Here is an 18,798-nt window from a genome sequence, read left to right as displayed (position 1 = left end):
CTTCTAATCTGGAGTTGTAGTATTCATACAAAGCCATTGCCCTGAGAAGGAAGTCAGTTGTGTGTGGCTGGGAATGACTCAGTTTAACCTTTTGTAGTGTACCGAGAGAAATTACTGTTCAGCAGCCTTTGTTCTCTGTCCCTAATCAAATGCAATCAAACTAGGTGTCTGTTTTGTCTTGTATTACTTTAAGAGCCAAGTGGTGCCAGGATCATGATTCTGTCAATCTTAAAGGAAGTTAAAGGGTGAAAAAGTCATATTGGTCCAACACTGAAGTACAAACTAATGGGACTCCTCTGTGAAGCTGATTGGCAGAGAGTCAAATGCTGACACCACACCTTAGGACTCTAAAGGTAATATCTTTCAAAAGCAACAACTTTCACCTGACCTTGGGGACTCTGTGGAGGAAGGTAGGGAAATATTTAAAACCATATTTATAAGTATGTTAACTGTTAGCAGTTACAAGCTAAGAAGCCTGGTTTGCACTACTGACACTTGTTTCTGGCGTAGCTAATATCCCAAAGGTAACTTTGAAATCCCAGTAAGAGGTTCCGACAGGATTGCCCAGTGAAGCCGAGGCGCTGTTGTGGGGTATTCATCTCCTTCTTTCACCTCTGAAACCATCCATCGGCTCAAAGCCTTGAGCATAATCACTATAAAAAATTGTCAGGTGAATGAATATTTCTACCATCATTTCACTATGATAATGGGTTTCCAGACTTGGATTTTAGTAATGATGCTATTAATTTAACATCTAAAAATTATTGATTTAATAATATTTGCAAGTACTGGAGATCTTGATGGTAGTGTACAATTACCAGTTAGTAGAAAACAAAACAAGAATATCCATTTAAATATATTAAGGTGGATGTGTTTTATTAGTGTTATCAGATTTTGCTGATATACAGTCAGAAGATTGACATATGTTGTATTTCCTTGTGAAAATGTGACAGCAATACCTTCCTTGTTTGACTTACTTACACACTTTGTGTGTTTGTGTGTGTGTGTGTATGTGTCTTTCAAATAAGCAATGTCTGGCATGCTTGTTTCTTTACATTAGCTGAGTCTTGAATTTTCAGAAGAATTAATATATACTTTTCCAGCTTTCACCCCTTTGTGCTGTCCTAAGACTCATAAAGCAAGAGGGATTGATAGGTTCAGCATTTTGCTCATCTAACATGGAGAAATCATTTAGAAAGTGATTTATGGTGTTGCAGTGAAGCAGTTCATAAAGGATAATGTCTTTCTAGTTAGAATTCACACGCTGTTACATAGGAAGGGCTTTGGCATTTGAAGGAAAAAGTCAACTGTGGTGCCATCAATTTATAACAAGCTATTTGAATGTAGGATAGAGGGAATACCCATGAAACTTTTTATTTCTGAGAATATTAGCTTCCTTGATAGTTAAACTTAATTACTCATGGAGGATGCCATTTGACAATTAGCCATAGATTTGCAGCTGTAGTGAAGGATGGTTGGAAGAAAAAATGAGGCACTAACCTATACAGCATTTCTGTGTGTGTAGAAGAGGTAATTTATTCATGGATGAGCCTCTAATTCTCCTGTCTTTGACATATTAAGATGACATAAAATGGGAAGGTTGAGACAGGCTTACCCAGTTTATTTCCACTTCAATATTCAGCAACAATAAAATTAGAATATATTTTCTTGTTATCAGCTGACCTGATAGTTTTCAATACACACTAGAATGAAAGCTATTACAGTGGTCCCCAGATATTTGAGTCTATTCCCATTGCTATTCCACATTCCTTTATTACTAGTTGTGATATAAATCTCAATTCACTTATTCTCTCAGTTTAAAACCAGCTGATGCTGCTCCTATCCATCAGCTTGACTGATTGTTGAATTTGGGATCCTCTGCCTGTGGCTGCTGCTCCTGCCCTGCTGATCATAGGAAGCAGGAAATGACCTGCTGACACACTAACACTACCAGTGCTCTCTGTGGAGGAAGAATATATTTTTTTTTCCTTTGAAAGTTCACAAATATACCTTCAAAATTTTAAGGTAGTGCACTAGCGTGGGCTGTAGGTTGAAGAGGAGTGGGGCATGGATTAGCAGGTGGGGTGTCAGCTGAAGTGACAGATAAAGAGGGATTTGTTAAAATATTAATGAAATGTGTAAGTTCTTCTGTGTGCAGAAGTAGAATAACAAGTCTTAGGGGACAGACCTAAAGCTTTGTGAAGGGTAATTGGGACCAGTCATGACATTAAGGCACTGAGCTAGACAATGCCTTGCTTGTTAAAGTATGTACAATGAAAAGTCAGAGTAAAACTTTATATCAAAGAGTAGATTAAACCTGTCTCCTTTAGCTTTCTTCTCTTAACTTCTCTGGATGATTGTCCCCCTCTACCCTGCCTTTGTGAGGCCTCACTTGGAGTACTGCATCCAGGTCTGGAGTCTCCAGCACAAGAAGGATGTGGACCTGTTAGAGAGCCTCCAGAGGAGGGCCCCAAAGATGATGAAGGGGATGGAGCACCTATCCTACACAGAAAGGCTGAGAGAGTTGGGGCTGTTCAGCCTATGGAAAAAAAAAAGGTTCCGAAGGGACCTCATTAATTTCCTTTTAAAAGGAGGGACCAACCTTCATTTCCTTTTATAACAGTTACCCATCTGGTTGATAAATGGAAGCCATCTGATGTATTATTTATTTATTTATTATTTTTTTATATTTCAGCAAAGCTTTTGGTACCAGCTCTCATAGCATACTTTTAGACAAAATGTCCAGCATACAGCTAGGCAAACACATAATATGATGCATGAACAATTGGCTGACTGATTGAGCTCAAAGGATTGTAGTGGCGTTCCCTGGGGATCCATTTTAGGGCCAATTCTCTTCAGTGATCTTTATACATGATCCGGATGCAGGACTTGAATGCATACTAATTAAGTTTGCAGATGATACTAAGTTAGGAGGAACAGAGAGATCTTGACAAATTAGAATACTAGATGATCACCAAATGTATGTCATTTAACAAGAGCACATGCCAGATTCTGCATCTGGGACAAGGCAACCCTGGGTATATGTACAGACTGGGGAATGGGCAGCTGGAGAGCAGGCCCACAGAAAAATTGTGAGGATTTGTGGTCAATAGGATGTTGGATACAAGTCAGCAATGTACCTGGACAACAAAAAGGGCCAACCATACCCTGGAGCGCATCAAGCACGGCATTGTTAGCCAGTCAAGGGAAGGGATTGTCCCGCTCTGCTCTGTGCTGGTGCGGCCTCACCTCGAATGCTTTGTGCAGGTTTAGGCACTATGGTATAAGGACAAAACTATTAGAGCATGTCCAAAGGAGGGTTATGAAGATGATGAAAGGACTGGAGAGGAAGACACGTGAAGAGTGGCTGAGGTCCCTTGCACAGAGCAGAGCAGGCTGAGGGGAAGCCTCATGGTGGCCTGCAGCTCCCTCATGACTGGAGTGGAGGGTCAGGCGCTGAGCTCTGCTCACTGGGGACAGCAACAGGACCCGAGGGACCAGCATGGCATGGAGCTGGGACAGGGGAGAGTCAGGCTGGGTGTTATGAAAAGGTTCTTCACTCAGAGGGTGGTTGGACAGTGGGACAGGCTCCTCAGGGAACTGGTCATGGCACCAAGCTGCTGTAGTTCAAGAAGCATTTGAACAATGCTCTCGGACTCATGGTCTGATTTTTGGGTGGTCCTGTCTGGAGCCAGTAGTTAGACTTAGTGATTAGTATTTCTTCGGAGTTTTATATATCTTGTATTTTCAAGGAATATAGAGGGATAAGAGAACTGCTCAACTGGAAGCAAATTAGTTGGCTGTGAGTTAATGTAGTTTTGTTTGCTGCTAACATCATTTTTTTCTAAGTAAAGATGAAATTCTGGAGGGAGAGGTGGGGGGGGCAGGGAAGAAAAAGTGAATTCTAGTTCTTTCAAGCATAGCTTTGATAAATATGTTTGAAAACCAAAGCTTGAAAACCAAATCTATTTTGAGAACCAGTTGTAATTATCTCTCAGTTTTCTGGGTAATGGAGGATTTTGATACCCAAGAGAAAAGCACAGTTAACACAAAGCTATGCAAATGAAGTTTAGAAAATACAATGCCTGTGCAAAGTCCATGAAGTTCACTGCCATGTGCATGAGGTTTTACTATTTTCAGACCTGAGCTGATTTGTGTTAACCGTAATCTGAATAATTGAGAATGTCTATTTCCAAAGATACAAAGATGTACCAGGATAGATCTAAATCTGTGATTTTTCAAAAATGTGATATGATGGCAAAAAACCTGGAGGAATGTCCAGAGTCCTTAAATTCCATATGGGCAGAAAAAGAGGACACATCTGAGGAAACTTAAATATGTAATAGCCCGGTATCTTCTGAAATGAAAAAGAGAATCAATTAAGTTTATTTATATCTGTGGCCACATAGTCAAAACCAGGACCTTGTCTTGCTTAAGGGAGGTTAAACAATTCAAAAAATACTGTTTCATGCTTTAGAACACTTTTACCTCTTCAAGGTATAAGCCATAATTCTGTGCATGAGAAAGAAGAAATAAGTCCTCAGCAAAATTAAAATGAAACTTCCTATTCTTTCTTTAACAAAAACTGATGTTGAACAATGTGATGAATTCAGATGCCCTCTAAGCACATAATTCATTTTCAAGCGTCTTCTTTTAGATCCTATTGAGTTATGGATTACTGAGCTTAAGTCACGAATTACAAAATTAATCACTTATTAATTACTTCTGTGAAGCATGTTACACACAATTCCTTTTGAAATTATGTAGCCTTAAGATAAGAGAGACTTATACATGTGTTGATAAGCCCTAGAAGTAATAGTTTTCAGTCAATAGGAGGTTTCCTGAAATCATGAGTGATTGGTAGGAAAAAATGTTATTTATTTTGTAATTTAAATGATATCTAAGATACAAACACAGCTAACCTTTTGGTGTGAAGTTAGTTAAAGGTTATTTTACTAAAAGTGTCATTTATCATGCTGTTATTTTCTTCCCCTGCAATTCTTTAGAAACTTTCCTTATATGAGAAATCATGATATGCATATCCATGAGTCAGTGGAATTTTGCAATAATACACCTGATGGGTACTGCCATACTTAGAATGTTAATATTTGTATGGACAGTTCAAATCCAACCTACCTCTTTTAACTTAAATTACACAATTTTTACTAAATCTTCCTAGGATTAACATATCTGAAAAATTTACTCTTAGATTAGTCTTAATGTCATCTTTGCTGACAGAAATTTGTAGAAGGGATGGTATCTCAGCAGAGGAGTAAAAACCAGATGATAAAAGAGGCTGGCTGTATTTTCAGGAATTGTGAATCTGGCACATATTTTAGAGTGGAAGACATTCAGAATATAAAAATATTTTATGTCAGTCTTCTCCAAATGACATTTGTCATCATCTCATGTTGAAACTTAGTTTGGCACTGTTTTGAAAATAGGGTGAATAACACATTCATTTAATTGTTTAGGGAAGTATTTTTTATTTTTTTTTCAACCATAGTCAAATAACTGGGATACATAGGCACTTTGGATTAATGTACAATGAAATGTAGTCAACAATAATGTTTATCATTGAGGGTTACTTTCGTTGTAGAAGTAACTGATATTTTCAGAAAACTTCTGGCTAAGGTTTGTTAGTTTATCGGGAATACCATTCAGAAATAGGAGGTAGCTTCCTTTACCACCTATTCTTCCAATTTCTTTGGATGACTCCACTAGACTTATTCTTGAGAGTTTTGTTTTGAATGCTACTAACATGGGGAATTATAACTGAAGTGGCCGTGTCACTTATATTTGTTATATATTATCATGGTTCTTTTATAAGTAGTTCATTGCTGGATGACATTTACAGGTACTGCCTTGGATATAGTGCACTTCATGTTATTTCCTATATCTGCTAATTGAGTGTTGTAGAGCTTACAAAGCTGTTGTCATAGATAACCTATCTTACTTTTCATATCTATCTCTCAATATATCGTCAGAGTATGTTTTTTGTTGTTCTTCCACATATGGTTTTAAATACTTGCTATTTAGAGAAAAGCATACTTTATTTCAGCTAATGGTTTCCTACTTTTGAGATGCAGTAGAAAATTCTGGAATCACCTAAGATTTATGGGCTCATTTATGTGCACAGTACTGCACCCTTTCTCAGTCATGCTTTCTTTTATAAAGCAATAAAGTGAGTCATTGTGACTAAAAATGCAGTGATAGAGTAGTAATGGATCACTAACTCCCCTGAAGCTTTCATGCCATTAAACTATGTGTAACTAATCAGTGCAGAGACTTAGGGGTGGAGTAGGATCTGGCACATTTTCAGGAAAATGCATTTCCTTTTTCAAAGTGAAACTTTGGGTGGCTTCACTCCTAATGTTGGTGAGAGGATCCGCCTAGTTGATGGGAGTACTATAAGCCCTGCACCATCAGGGGAAGAGCTGGGGTGTGGAGGAAGTTGGTTTGGAGATTTGTCAATGCCTTGATCTAAATATTCTGAAGAAAATGACACAGCACTTGACTGTAAAACAATGGTAACACTTTGCATTTTCCAACAAATATCTCAAAAATCTTGCAGATACCATTAAACTTGTAAGTATTTGTTATTAAAATAAATAGTATTTAGAAAATGTGAAGCATGCAATGAAAGAAGAAATCCTATTTTCTATTATTATTTTACTCACTGAAATTCCCAGTAAAATCATAATAGTATTTTTTGATAAATTTTAACAGAGGCTCAAAGAGGTTTGGTTAATGTTTCATAGGAAGTCTACTATAAAACTGGAGTAGAACCCAGATTTCCTATTTTGTGGGTCTATTGTAACAAAGCAATCTTCCCTCCTTCATACAATGAATGGTTTGGCCCTATATTCCATCCAGCATTTTGTTGTTTTAAGCTACAGTAAATGTGTTAAAATATACAAGCACTTTTCTGATGTTAAGTGCAAGACTCTACCATGAATAAGGAAAGGTTACACCAAGGCATCATCTAGGTCCTCATTAGGTGGCCTCTGTCGAGGTCTCATAAGACTGTTATTGCATAAAACATGTTGGTTTTCACTGTGTATATTGCAAGGATGTGAATATTCATGGCCCTGTATCTGTTACTGATATATCCCTTTTTCTGCAGTCAGTGTAGCTGAATTGATCCTTGCCCAGAATCCCACTGAGATGACAGCATTCGTAGAACACTGTTTTCACAGAATCACAGAATGGTTGAGGTTGGAAGGGACTTCTTGAAGTCTTCTGGTCCAACCAAATGCTCAATCTGGGCCACCTAGAACAGGTTGCCCAGGACTGTATCCAGATGGCTTCTGAACATCTCCAAGGAGGGAGGCGCCACATACCTGCTGGGCAACCTGTGCCAGTACCTGGTCATCCTCACAGCAAGAAGTGCTTCCAGATGTTTGGATGGAACCTCCTGTGTTTCAGTTTATGTCCACTGCCTTGTGTTCTGTCACTGGGCAGCACTGAAAAGAGCCTGGCTCTGTCCTCTTTGCCCTCCCTTCAGGTATTTATAGACATTTAATGAGATCCTCCTGAGGATGCTGAGATCCTCTTCTCTAGGCTAAACAGTCCCAGCAATCTCAGTGCTTCCTCATAGGAGAGATACTCCAGACCCTTCATCATCTTTGTGGCCCTTTGGTGGACTCTCTCAAATATCTCTGTGTCTCTCTCATACTGGTGAGCCCAGAACTGGCCAGAGTACTCTGGGTACAGCCTCACCAGGATCCTAGAGGGGAAGGATCACCTACCTCGGCCTGCTTGTTGTACTTGGCTTAATGCAGCCCAGGATACCATTAGTCTTCTTTGCAGCAAGGGCACATTGTTGACTCATATTCATCTTGGTGTCCACCAGGTCCCTCAGGGAGTATTCTGCAAAGCTGCTTTGCAGCTGGGTGGTCCCAACATGTACTGGTGAATGTACTGGTTGTTCTGCCCCACGTGCAGGACTCTACACTGCTCCTTGTTTCTGTCAGCCCATTTATCCAGCCTGTTTAGATCCTTCTGGATGACAGTGTGTCTCTGGCATGCCAGCCACTCCACGCAGTTAAGTGTCATCTGTGAATTTACTGAGGCTTCATTCTACCCTCATTGTCTAGATCATTAAAGAAATGTTGAACAGGACTAAACCCAGTACTTACCCCTGGAGTACATTGATAGTTACTGGCCTCCAGCTGGACTGCATCACCACAACCCTCTTGGCCTAGCCATTCAGCCCGTTTTCAGTCCAGGGCTACATTACACAATGCATCATCCCAGAAGGGAGTCTCAGCTGGGAGATGATAATGTCTCTCAGAAATCTTCATTGGTTCAACTGTGTCCAATTTTGTTGACTCAATAGTGTGGCTTTAGATGAATGAGTAGTGTGGGTCTTGTCATTCTTGGCTGATTCATTCCCTCCCATATCCAGGGACTTGGACCATCCATGAGTTCCTGCTCTAGGACAGTCTGCTGCTGAGTCCAGCTGGTAGCTGCTTACTAGCAATGTCCTTTAGGGGTCAGTTCTAGGGCTAATTCTGTGCAATATGGTGAGTGAGGGGACAGAGATGGGACATTTGCTGTGCTCTCAGCAGATGATAGAGGACAGGGCTGCTCTTCAGAAGGATCCTGGTAGGCTGGAGAAACAGTTTGCAGATGCTGCTTAATGTCAAATACAGTCAGGTGCATAGTCCTACATGTGGGATGGTATAATCCCATGCACCAATGAAATTTTGGGGCAGACTGGCATTGTATGGAAAACAACTTTGGAGGAAAGATATGCGAGTCATGGTGAAAAACAGATTGACCATCAGCCTGCAGTGTGTCCTTGCATCAAAGAAATTCAGCTGCATCCTGGGCTGCATTATCTTGACTGTAGCCATCAGATCAAAGGATTTTTTTTTTTTTTTTTTTCCCGCCTTTGTTAGGCAGAGAAAAAACAGATCTGTAACACTGTGTCTTGTTTTGGGTTCCCCAGTGATGTTCCCTGGAGTGCGTGGTGTATGAGGAAAAGCTGAGAGGACTGGTCTTGAACAAATCCAGCTTTGAGCTGAAAGCTTTGAGAAGAAAACACTGATAGGGAAATTGTATTGCTGTCTAGGGCTACCTAGCAGGATAGCTTAGAAAAAGTAGAGAGAGAGTCCTTTTGGAGATGCATGTTGATGAGGGTCATAAGTTGGTACATGAGTCATTTCTTTGAGATATAAGAATTTTCCTTCTTTAGTTTTACTCCCGAGTGTGGTCAAATACTGGAATAATTTGCTCAAAGCAGCTGTAGAATCTCTGTTGGAGCTAGATAAAACTGAGCTAGATAAGACCATGAGCAACCTGCTTTAACTGGACCTTATTTGCACAGGGGATTGAACTAGACAACTTTCAGAGGTCCCTTCCAGCCTGAATGATTCTATGATTCACCTTTGGTTTGCTTACTCTGATCTCATGAACAATAGTGTACTTTTACAAGCAGTGGAACAGGATGTTAAAAGATGTTTATCCTGAAAGTTATTGGCTTGGGCCTTGAAAATGAGCATTAGATGGTAACCAAGCAATTGCAACCATACCATGCAGCTATATTCTCTCTAAACATCTAATCCCTTCTGTGGTTGTGTCAAATTATGGTCTGTCCAAAGTAATAAAGAAAAAAAATGATTCTGTTGTACAACTGAGTGATGCAAATGATACCAATACCCTGTCTGCTTTCCTCCTTCTCTGATGTAATTTGGATTATAGTCTTCATTACAGGAGCTCCTATTTTTACATTTGACATTTTTCCTGCAAGGTTTCTCATGCTTGCTTGATACTGTCCTCTTGAACAGACAAAATGGCCACAGTGCCCCAAAACACAGCATTCTTCTATCCATGTCAGTGGATTTTCTTCCTGTCTTCACCCATTCATGTTTTTTGCTGCTGTCTTCTATAAATGACTAATTCTGTGGAACTCACTCCAGGATGATGGACCTTCCTATCTTCATTTGTTACAAATGCTTCAAATCATACAGTTTAACACTTGCACCTGTCACTTCCTAGTGTTCTGATTATGAATTCATAGAAACAGAGTCATTAAGGTTGGAAAAGACCTTCAAAATCATCTGGTCCAACCATCACTCATTACACATTTAAGGGTCTTCATTGTTTCAGAATGTTTGATGTGTGTTATCATTGCAGACACGGCTCTGCCGTTATGAAACAGGAAGCAAGAAACATTAAACAAACAAGAAGGAGAAAACTAGCATCTCCACTCTGGTAGCATTACACTTATATTTATTATAACAAGCTCAGTATATTCGTCAAATTCCTGATAGGTTTATGACCCCAAAACCACAGTTTTTAATCTGTAGCCCAGTTCCCCAGGGCATGAGACATGTGTCTGAAATAAATGGTGCAGTATATTCACAGGTATCTGAATCCAAGTAGAAAAACTGTCTGTGAAAACATGTCCAACTCTGCTTATGTGAGAGAGAATGAGAGACTGAAAGCAACTAGTAGACTCCTCTTGGAGGGGAAAGTAATGTTTTTGGATGTTTCAGTTTATCTCTGACTTCCCCATACTTGTCAAAATTCAAATCTCTTATTGAGATATAAGTGTGCCACAGTAAAATAAATCTGGGCACAGGTTTATTTAGGTGTTCCTTGACTGTTGTGATGTTATCATAGCTGGGAAAATTGTTTTTCATTGTTAATATATGTCAACAAATACCATGTAGCAGAAAATCTGTTCATGTTTAAAAACATGCTAGTTTGGGGGCGGATGACCCTAGGATTGGCTAGAACCTGATAACACTAAAGCAAGAGTTATGCTTAAAGTATGGTAGAGTTTTTAAACTACAACCTATGCCCAATGGGGTAAAAATGAAAATAGAAAAAATTAAAATATATTCAGTGTGGAAATACAGTACTCTGTCAGACCCATGTATAGGATTAATAGAAGGGTGTATCCTTTCTTTGTTCTATTATGCAAACTAGACAATACATTCATTAATTCAATCTAATCAGACTTTCACAATCAGGTTCTGGCATAGGACTATTGCAAATATTTCCTGAATTGTTAGCCAGCCACATTTAGAGCAACTGGGGAAAATATGCTGTGATAACCCCTTCATTGCCAACATACTTCATTTAAGAAGCAGAAGTCCTACAGACTCTCTTTAGGAGCTTTGGTCTGGTAGGCCACTGTTTTTCTATGTGTGAAGAAAAATTGCTGCCTATATTTTCATACCTCTGTCAGGGTTGTTTGTCAGCCTCCCAGGAGGAGATCCACTCATGCACACACCAAGGTACAGCCTGTTGATATTCATCCCAGGTCACTGTTTGCCTGTCAATGCCCTTTGAATGTTCCTTTTTAAGGTTGATAAAGGATCTTCCCCTGGGAGCCATAAGGATATTTATTATGAATTTGCTGGTACCTGCCCTGTCTGATAGTCAGCTGCAAATCAGTCCTCTAAATTGCAAATAAATTAAGCTTTTTAGCAACTGTATTTTAAAATTATCTGGGAATTCATGTGAGTTTTCTACAACTGTTAGAAATAACAGTCAGTAATGGAACATCATAGCTCTGCAAAAGTCTGTTAAAATGGCATTGCATGGGCAGTGTCTAATTAATTAATGAACATGAATACTTATATTGAAGAAAGCTCATAGAAACAATGTCAACATATCTCAAAATGTATCTGCTTCAAAGTGGAGTAGCATTGATTAGATCCCTTTTTGAATAACTAAGCATGATATTCAGGAACACAAGTAAAATTTATATTTCAGTGAATGACAGATTTTACAGTATCTGTGCAAGAAATGATCAAAATAGTGAAACAGTTCCTGTGCCAGAGCCTTCAACAGAGGTGAACTAGGATGTGTAGTCTTAAAGTTATATACTTAAAAAACTTTTTTGGTGTATGTCATGAAAAAAAATCAATTTCAAAAATCAAATTCTTTATACAGCTATGTATACTGCTATTCTCTATACATGCAAGCTTAAAGTTGGTTCAGCTTCCTAGAAAGGCCTTTACTATCTCTAAACTCCTCAGAGATGCAAATTTCCTAAAATTCCCTTTTGCTTCTCTTCTTTACCTGAGAGATTCTCAGTCCCAGCTGCTTCCCTCCACACTTCTTTGATGACAGGAGTCAGGTGAAGACAAGAAGCAATATTCATGATCCTCTGCAATTAAGAAGATCTCGGATTTCAAACACTAAATCTAAAATTCTTGCAGCAAAGTGTGTGTGGGTGTGCAGTCTAGAGATTAAATGAAGTAATTCTTGCCAGCTTCTGTTGAGTAAATTGAAGTAATAAATACATTTAATCAAATGAATACATTCAAGGATATTAACTGCTTACAGAAGCTGCCTTAACAAAAGAACCTAAGTTCATTATTGGAAATATTTTATATTTTCTTGTCACTCTTTGCAAAGGGCTAACAAGAATAAGGACTGGGGGGGAGATGCTATTTTGAGCCATTGACTGCTGGGAAAAACTCCATTAACTTCACAAACATTTCGTCAGAAAACAGTTTATGCCTTTACTATTCTTGGCTGATTTTTTTTTTCTTCATTTTCAGTCTCAAAAAGTTTCTGTGTGGATGAGTATATAGTCTGTTTTCAACAGTTTAGCCATGGTACTAAAACTCTGGTAGACTGCTGCTTAGAGGCAGCCTGAATTGGTGACTGAGGACATTATTTCACACTTGAGAACATTCTCTATCTAACTGTGCTTGGCTGCCTCTGGCAAGGTAGAGCCACAAAGAATAAAACTATTCTGCAAGTGATTTTTATTCATGTAAATTTCCAGATGTGATGGTTTAATAAGATACTTGAATCTGGGGTAAATTTAGCAAGTTGGAGAAGGATGAAAGTTGCATTGGAGTAGGTATGATTTAGGTGCTGTATCCTGAAGCTGTCAGACAATCAAGGTAAGAGTTCTTTGATTTTTAAATCAAAGAACATTTCTTACAAGACTATCAGGTATGAACAGTAGTTCAAGTGAATTCTAGGGAAGACATAGTGATTTTGTTGTGGAATTCCATGTATTTGCAAGGTCTGGCAGCTATTACTGCTACAATTTTTTCCACTATTTTCTTTCATTTGTGCTAGGATCTTTAGGTTCCATATATGTGATGTCCCCATCTTTAATTATTTTTCATTTTGTTCCTAAAATGATCCTTAATTGTTGAAATAGGCTCACAATAATTTCAAGTGAAAATTTCTCAGGATACATCTTAATTTTCTTTTCTGGCAGACAGCCAAAGATCATATTCCCTATTCATTAAGACAAGCTACAAAAGCTGGTGTTAATCGGAAGGGTCTAAAAGTACTTTTGAGAATGAGGTTACACAGGTATCTTGACTCCTCTTAATTTTTATTTTATTTTATTTTTTCTTAAGAAGGAACTCAGCTGCAGAAGCTGGAGGGGACAGTAGAGTGCAGGTGTGACTGGGAACTGTAACTCCACTCAGCTGGTCTAAGTGCATGAGCCTAAACATGGCCACATTGCTCACAACTGAGGCCACAGTCAATATTATCTCCTGGGTTGATATTTATTTTTATTTATTTATTATTATTTTTTTTTAAACAAGCATTTCTTCTTCAGGCTTACTGACTTACTTTTCTCTCAAGACATCATTCTAAAATGTCTTTCTAAGGTAGAATAATTATCTGAATTATCTAAGGAAGTTTCAGGTGGGCTGAGATCAGGATGATACTGTGGTTTGGCAACATTTTCAGTGGTCTGGCTGCAGTTGTAATAGAATTTATTGCTGGAGATCAAGAAGATCAGTTATGGCCATATTTCAGTCTAGAGCAAATAAGGGAATTCAATCTTTCTCCTGAAAACTGTGTTGACCTTGCTTTGGAGATGGAAGGTTTTAGTGAACATTCTGAAGTCAATGTGATTTTGTTTTTGTTTAGTGTGGCCCTAACAGTATGGGTTGCTTACTGATTTACTGAGAACTATCATTGTTGCCTTGTTGCTCTTGTGTCACTCTTGTGGATATATCCAGCCCTAAAAGAGTGTGAGATACCTTCATCCACGTACCCTGGCAATTAAATGATGTTACTTACAATTTAATACAATTGTAAAATAAATTGTTATGTATCTAGAATAGAAAATAGAATAGTATCTGTTTTATTTTGTTATTGTTTGGATTACACATATAAGTTGTGGACTGCAGCTTCTCAGCCGCTGATCTCTCTGAGCTGTTAGTTCAATCAATTCAATTGCTTACAGTGCAGGGAACCAGTCTGATGTAAGTCTATATAAATACAACAGACATAGAAGAATATGATACAAACATCACTATGACATTGTGGCTATAGAAATATTTTCTATATAAGTATAGAAACATGCAGTATTTTATATACAGCTCTGTGTTTTAAGTGCTCCTTCCATAGGAATTTACAAGCATACGGGACATAAAGACTGGCACAATCAAATCTGTCATACTTGAAAACAACTGCCAGGAAACAAACTCCCAGCAACGGGTTTAGATTCATATGACTTACAGACCTGGACCCTTTCTGCTAACAATAAAGTGGCCAGATATGAGATGCTTGCAAGTGTGTGACTGTACACCTCTGGATCTGACCTACAGACTACAAACTTCATGACCAAACTGTATTGCAACAGAGAAGATAAATGACTTTAATATTTTAAAAATACTTAGTGACTTCCATCCACTGCTATCAAATCATAATAAAAATAGCCAGTATGGCCAAATTAGTCTTTTTCCGCATAACCAAATAATTCAAGTCATATATATTCATGCCAGTTATTAGTAAGTCCTAGCTACTTGTCTTTTCTTTCCACTGAAAAACATTTTTCTTATTTCAGATGGCATTGTACAGGATGAAACAAGGTAGAATTCATGTCCAGTGAGATACATTAACACAAAGCTGTAAATCCTAAACCACTTCATTGTTGTCTTCACCTGTCTGGAAGGATTTGTATATGTTCTGATTTTTTTTGATAGCTAGATAGATAGCTAGGATAGCAAGATAGATAGATAGGATACAGTTATCTTGAATAATTTTGAATTTCTTTTGTCTTGTTAAGAGTTTTGTCTTTGGCTAGGTCTGACCACACCATGATTTCCTTCTGCACACGGGTGCTGGTTGGGAAAGCAAATTGTAGGTCAGCTGTGAAATCTGTTTTCACTGTAGTATACTATGCTCATTCACTTTCCAAGCACAGTTTACATACTTATTAAGTAAAAGTATTAAATTGCAGGTAGACATTTAAAGTTGTTTTCTCCTCTCTTTTTAAAAGCACATGAAAACTTTTAAATTGGCTGATCTAAAACACCTCACAGTCTGTTTCACCAAAGAACAGCCTTTTAAAAATTTGTCCTTTCCTGAACTGAATAAAAATGTAAAAAATATAAAACCAGACTGATGATTAAAAACAAACTATTTAGATATTTATATTCATTTTACATCTCAATTGTCACGGAGGGGTGGGTATTCATGATAACAATAAAACAGCATCTTAACTTTGCCTGCTTTAGTTACATTTGTTATTTAGTTTTTGACCCCATTTCAGTATTGAACTGCTTCTAAAACTGAAATGTCTAGGAGAAATAAAACTCAAATTTTCATTTTTTCCCCCAAACCTTTTATGTATTTTTTTCTTTCTCTTCTGTACATCCCATTCACCAAGGGCATAGAAAAAGTAGAGGACCTTATTTTTCACATAGCTACTATGTAAATACAAATCCAAGTTGATGAGCAAATCAGCACTAAGCGCATTTTATTATACTAGAACCTAAGAAACTTCTGGGCTGTTATTTGCATAACATCTTTGTTCTCCTAAATGTAGATGTACAAAATATTTTAGTAATTCTTCAGGACTCCGATTACCAAATTTAACCTGTTTTCTTTTGGGATAAATTTCTAATCTGTTTTCTTTTGGGATAAAGTTCTAATATGAAACAAATTTTACAAAGAAAATGATAAAATGAAGACACTAATATAAAATGAGAAGATCTGTTGGTTTACTATCAGCATCCCCTAGCGGTGATACTTATTATTTTCTTAGCAAACTCGTATCAAAAGGAAGTAATTTGATAGATTTGCTTATATGGATTAGAAGATTAAGAAACTGAGGAAGCCCTAAAAAAGATACAGCTTGAGAAAAAAATATATATATTTTTAAGTATCTTGCCTGTTCAAAATTATTCTAGTGGTGAAAAAAATAAAGAAGCATATTAAAAGCCCATTTCTTCCATCATGTATCTGGTTGACTTAATGAGTGTTGGTATGGAAATTGTAATATAAAGAAGGGAATTTTAAAACTGCCTCCTTTTTGGTTCTCATACACAAGCCCTTTACTTTTATTATTTGTTTTCCAAATATTGCAGAAGAAAAGGTAGACAAAAAGAATAAGTTAAGCAGAAAATCTATCAAACATTAACTTTTTCAAAGTTATGTTGAGATTGTGCTGCTGTCCATTTACATTTTACTTCACTTAAGTTTAATTTAAACACCAATGTCTAAAAGAGATGATAATATTAATTTGTTAGACAAAGCATAAAAACACATAAAAAAAAAGGGCTTGAGTGACTAAGGAGCCCGAATTCCATAGTCTTTCATTGAATGGGCTTCTCTGCTGAACCTAGTTCATTTTTAGTCAAAATGGATACTGTACTGAAAACTGACAGTACATGCTTAAACCTATGTAATTTTGACAGTCCAAACTCAAAAATCAGTTACCAAAAACCTCTGTTTCTTTCATCTAGCCAAAATATATTTCCCCCATCTTCCCCCCACCTCTTCTCCCCTCACCTCTCCCCCCCCCCCCCCAAAAAAAAAAAAAAAAAAAAAAGAGAGAGAAAAGGAAAAAAATCTATTAATTGGGGAACTGAAAGTAATTACAAAAGTCGGTCTCTCTTGCTACTGTATGTACCATGTTACAGTTTGGCAGGGGCTCACTATAGTCTCAAAGTTCTGCATTTCTTAATTAATTCCATGTGTTTTTTCCCCCTCAACTCTAAGCAGATAATTCTAAATTATCTGAGATAATTTCTCAGACAATAGGCAGAGCTGCAATGCAGCTGGTGTATATAATGGTTTCTAGACTAGCTTGGAAGAGATGAATTTGTAAAGGCTGTGTTTCTAACTCTGTATTTGGGACTCTGGATAGCTCCTGTTTCTTTCCCCTTTGCTGACATCTCCAGGGATGAATTTTTCAGAATTTGTATCATGTGGCACATAAACATTTTCTGACAATTTGGAGTTAGGTAAATGCCAGCCCGCTCTGCTGATACCTATTTTACTCTTCTGAGTTAAGGTAGTTTGACAAAGTTACTGTGTGCTATTGTCATTTACTTAAATATGATTTAAACAGTCTTTTGTTTTCCTTTTTGTTAGTAACAGATCAAAAACTACCATTCCAGAGAAGGGCAACAAAGCTGGTGAGGGGCCTGGAGAACAAGTCCTACGAGGAGCGGCTGAGGGAGCTGGGCTTGTTCAGCCTGGAGAAGAGGAGGCTCAGGGGCGACTTTATCGCTCTCTACAGATACCTTAAAGGAGGCTGTAGTGAGGTGGGGGTTGGCCTGTTCTCCCACATGCCTGGTGACAGGACGAGGGGGAATGGGCTTAAGTTGAGCCAGGGGAGTTTTAGGTTAGATGTTAGGAAGAACTTCTTTACCGAAAGGGTTGTGAGGCATTGGAACAGGCTGCCCAGGGGAGTGGTGGAGTCACCATCCGTGGAAGTCTTTAAAAGACGTTTAGATGTAGAGCTTAGGGATATGGTTTATTGGGGACTGTTAGCGTTAGGTTGGAGGTTGGACTCGATGATCTTGAGGTCTCTTCCAACCTAGAAATTCTGTGATTCTGTGATTCTAAAATCAGGCAAGAAGGCATTTTGGGGAACTTATAAGCAGTATGAAAATGGAGACAGCTACTACTAGAGAACTGATGAATAAAAGGAATAGGATGTTCAGGAGGAATTTGTATTACAACTTTTGACAAGTGTCTTATCTATTGGTTATTAACCCTGTGTGATCCACCCTTAAGACTCTAAAGCAAAGGTGCTGGCTGTATTTCATATTTCTTTCGCTGTGTACAGCTCATGTGAAATTCAGTTTGTTTGTCACTTTCAGCATTCACTTCCCTTTTATTGTCTTATCACCCACAATTATTGTATTAGGAATGTCAGAAGATACACCGCTGACTTCTGTTTGTGTTATCTATTAATGATCTTGTCCATGAATGTCTACCCCTTTTTGTGTATGATGATGCTGTCTCTGTCCATTATTGTCCTCCATGAGTTTAATGCCCACTGTGAGAGGAAGTATTATGCATGTTATCAGCCAATTAGATATTAGGAAGAAGTTCTTCACTATGAGGGTGGTGAGGCACTGGAACAGGTTGCCCAGAGAAGCTGTGGGTGTCCCATCCCTGGAAGAGTTTAAGGCCAGGTGGGATAGAGCTTTGAGCAACCTGGGCTAGTGGGAGGTGTCCCTGCCCATGGCAGGGAGGTTGCAATTAGATGATCTTTAAGGTCTCTTCCAACCCAAACCATTCTATGACTCTATGATTCCTTGATACTGCAAGGCCACCTCAGCCTTGAAGAGTCACGAACTTTCTAGTCTCTCCTCATCTCTACAGCGACTTAAACGTTTAGTTACCCTTCTCTAACCTGCTCTAGTACTAGCTCCTTCCTCAGATGCAGACACCAGAACTATGCATAGCAGTCCAAAAGTGGGTGTGCCAATGTTTCTTAAAATGGCACACTAATGGCTTTTATCCTTGTAGTGGGTTTACATGGCAAGGTTTTGGTAGCAGGGGGCCATAGGGGTGGTTTCTGTGAGAAGGATCTAGAAGCTGCCCCATGTT

Source organism: Aythya marila, assembly GCF_965140915.1.
Source record: "Aythya marila genome assembly, chromosome: 2".
Classification (NCBI taxonomy): domain Eukaryota; kingdom Metazoa; phylum Chordata; class Aves; order Anseriformes; family Anatidae; genus Aythya; species Aythya marila.
Note: the sequence above shows the minus strand (reverse complement) of the source record.